Source organism: Schistocerca piceifrons, chromosome 8 (assembly GCF_021461385.2).
Source record: "Schistocerca piceifrons isolate TAMUIC-IGC-003096 chromosome 8, iqSchPice1.1, whole genome shotgun sequence".
Classification (NCBI taxonomy): Eukaryota; Metazoa; Arthropoda; class Insecta; order Orthoptera; family Acrididae; genus Schistocerca; species Schistocerca piceifrons.
In genome coordinates, this window is record NC_060145.1 from 242,594,820 (window position 1) to 242,598,710 (window position 3,891).

Here is a 3,891-nt window from a genome sequence, read left to right on the forward strand (position 1 = left end):
TTCTTTCATCAGTCAACTGATGTATTTCTGCTGCTAGCCATAGTTTCTTCGCAGTTACCTTGTTTGTTCTTATGTTTTTCCTTCCAACTTGTAATCGCCCTTTTGAGAGATGTCCGTTCCTCTTCAATTGTACTGCCTACTGAGCTACTTATTATCGCAGTGTGTATAGCCTTACAGAACTTCAAACGTGTATTCGCCATTACTGGCTCAAATTTAATATAGAACTCAGTCTTTCTCCTCTTTCATTCCTAGTACCAAGCTTATATTTTCCCGTAAACCTTCATACTACCCCTTCATCTACAACCGCATTACAGTCCACCATGACTATTAGATTTTCATCTCTCTTTACGTATTGAACTACTCGCTCGATATCCTCATATACCTTGTTTGTCTCTTCGTCTGAAGCATTGGACGTTGGTATGTATACCTGGACTATCGTTGTCGGTGTTAGTTTGCTGTCGATTCTGATGAGATCAACTGCATCACCGAACTATTCACAGCAACACTCTCTCTGTCCTGCCTTTCCATTCATAACGAGTGCTAGTCCCGTTATAACATTTTCTGCTCTGTATTCAGGCCTTCAGCCGAGTTTGTTTCAAAATCTGTGGCTTTAATATGTAAATCCTTGTCAGTAAGGTTTCTCATTAATTATCTTGATTCGTTAAAATGGCCTTTAGCCGTACTGTGTAAATGCTTACCTTAAGGTTTGCCTTTGTTGAATAATTGTTTGGGCCTTCAGCCGTTAAGATACTTCAAGTTATCTTAAGATGTTTTTCTGTTGTACTGTGTAAAAGCTTATCTTTAAAGTCTCACTTTTATTATGTAAAGAAACTTTTTTATTGGGCTTTCAGAGGATGAATTATATTGAATTTTTCTTAATGCGGCCTTTAGCCAGAATTTGTAAATACTTGGCTTTTAAAGAATTTCCGTAGCTGATCTGAAATATACCATTTTCTGCTGCTGTTGACATTACCCTATACTCATATCTCTAGAAATTCTCATCTTATTTCCATTTCACTAACTACGCTTCTGACATTCCACGCCCAGACTCGCAAAACATCATCGTTACGTTAGTTATTCAATCGTTTTGTTATTGTTACCTCTTACTTGGCAGTCCCCTCCCGGAGAGCTAAATGGGGGACTATTCCAAAATCTTCTCCCAATACAGAAACCATCATGATGCTTTATCAGTTACAGGCCACATGTGCTCTAGAGACACAATGGAAACTAATCACAGGTTAGTCTCAGCAACCATGCGGAATGGAAATGAGCGTGGTTCTCTAATACAAATTCCGCATAAGAAACCCTACGCAACGCAATCTGGTGTCTTAAACTGACCCTTTTGCGATTCCTGCATGAAGCGCTAGCTTCAATAGCTAGCTAGTAATCTAATAGATTGATCAATAAGAAAATATCCTTTCCACAAAAATGATTCTCAGGAAAAAGGGTAGGGATGTCTGATGAAGTGATAAATGCTATCCTACCATCACACTAATGTACGTTTTGACTTAATATATTATTACAGCAGAGCAAAATTTTTAGAATAACCATTGTCATGACAAAAGTACAAACTAATCTGCAAACAGAGAATAAGTGACAGAGTTGTGGCAAATCCCTCTACCTGCTTATACTGCACAGAACCCTCCTAAATTCCTCTAGTGAGAATGAAGAGTCGAGAAGATGAAAAATAAAAGACGAATTGAATTAAGGAATCGTAAATCGGATACCATGGCCCGCTACTACCTATCAAGGTGAAGCGGTATGTTAAATGCAAAACCTAAAAAGCCCCGAGCTGTTATTCTGGGAGCTCTAACAGCAGATCAGAACACCACAAGCCGGAGCCCCGTGTATTACCGACCAAATATTGCACGTTGACGCCTCGCTGACAGCGACTGAGAGATGAAGTCGGCTGAGTCCCAAACAACTAGCCTCCAACCAATGCGCGTCCTCAAAAACTATGAGTACTGTCCGGATGACCGTACAAGCAAACAACTTTCAGAAATTCTCTGCGGCAGGAGTGGCGGTGTGACACGACCCACTAACACGACGGTCACGAAGCAAGTCCCTGAGAGTTACTCCTCTGCAGCACAAAGTGAGATAAAAGACGGTAATCTTTAGCTGACATCACTGTCGTCTAGGCAATCTCAGCTATTGTAAGGAGCTTATTCTCGAAGCTTCTCCGTGTTTCCGGCGCTAACGCTGTTAGGGGCTTTCGGTGCCACACCGAAGGTTCGCCTGGAGTTGGGTGGCCGCTTCCGCAAAATGTTACTAAAAGAGCCCACAGTTTGTAGCGCCGAGCCATGTCCTGTTTGTTCATGGCACGCTCCTCTTGCCAATAAACGGCTTTCTGCTGTCGTGACGACTGAGAGAGTTCATTGCCCCGTTCTCTGAATCGTGAAATCAAGGAAGGTGCCGCCGCTAGCACTTGAACACAAAGGCCGAAGGTCCACGATGGTCCTCGTCAGCGGTCACTGGCCTGTCACACAGAAAGAACAGACGCAATACATGCACATATCTGATTCCCCTCTATCCACCACATTCAGTGCAGATGCACAATTACGTCCGACCTCCTGCGGGAATCTCGAAGTAACGAGCATAGAGGACATGGACAGGAACTGCAGATAGTTGACGCTATGTGGGAATGAGGGTCGTCGGGAAGCATGCCGCGATATATATATATATATATATATATATATATATATATATATATATATATACATATATATATATATAATAATTTTTTCATAATGCGGGGCCACAGCCATACTATATTTCTTTAAATACAGTACCGCCATTAGACGTTTATTTGCAGTTTACATTTAGGCTTACATGACCATGATTTCGGCTTCAAAGTGCCATTATCAAGTGTTTTAAGTGTTATAAAGTGCCTAAGATGGCATACTCTCGTATTTAAAATACGTGTCTAATAGTGTATTTTAAATACGAGAGTATGCCATCTTAGGCACTGTATAACACTTGATAATGGCACTTAGAAGTCGAAATCATGGTCGTGTAAGCCTAAATGTAACACTGCAAATAAACAACAGTCTAATGGTGGTACTGACTTTAAAGAAACATGCCGAAGTAATCCTTGGAACTGCCATAAACACTGTGTCCGAACGGCGCGCTGGTTAACGCAATTTCCTAGGAAGCAGGAGATCCCATGTTGGAATCCCAGTCTGGACTCATTTTCACTCGTTGCTGCTGATGCAGCACAAAGTCCTGATGCAGCTGAAATCATTAGTCCCTTCCATTCCCTTTCCTTTCCTCTCTGCCCACTCCTCCTTCATTTTACGTAAAATGTATCACACGTGCTGATTCCACGTGGTTTCTGTTCTTTCGGAAATAGCACGAGACATGCGTCGCGCTAAACAGGCATACCACAAACTCTCGATTTTCACACTATCTCACTTTGTTCGCCACTCCATAACCGACGCACCGATGAAAACTTGATTACTAGCATGATGACCCTCAGGGAGGCGGAGCAGTGATCATGCTCACGCATCAAAGAAATCGGGACGTTGAAGAATAATTAATCGTACCCGTTCGGGTTAACCGAGCGAGGTGGTGCAGTGGTTAGCACACTGGACTCGCATTCGGGAGGACGACGGTTCAATCCCGTCTCCGGCCATCCTGATTTAGGTTTTCCGTGATTTCCCTAAATCGTTTCAGGCAAATGTCGGGATGGTTCCTTTGAAAGGGCACGGCCGATTTCCTTCCCAATCCTTCCCTAACCAGAGCTTGCGCTCCGTCTCTAATGACCTCGTTGTCGACGGGACGTTAAACACTAACCAACACCACCACCACCACCATCACCACCACCACCACCTGTTCGGGTTGGCTGTGAGCCGTGCGCGGCTCGCGGTCATGCCGTTTATTGCTCGTCATCTT

At 43.1% G+C, this 3,891-nt stretch overlaps 1 non-coding gene across 1 annotated transcript; it reads left to right on the top strand.

The window, feature by feature from the left end:
* Positions 1–3,558: 3,558 nt before the first annotated feature.
* On the top strand, positions 3,559–3,631 carry Trnaa-cgc. Its single transcript has one exon. It is a non-coding gene; the product is annotated as a tRNA-Ala (tRNA).
* The last annotated feature ends 260 nt before the right edge of the window (positions 3,632–3,891 follow it).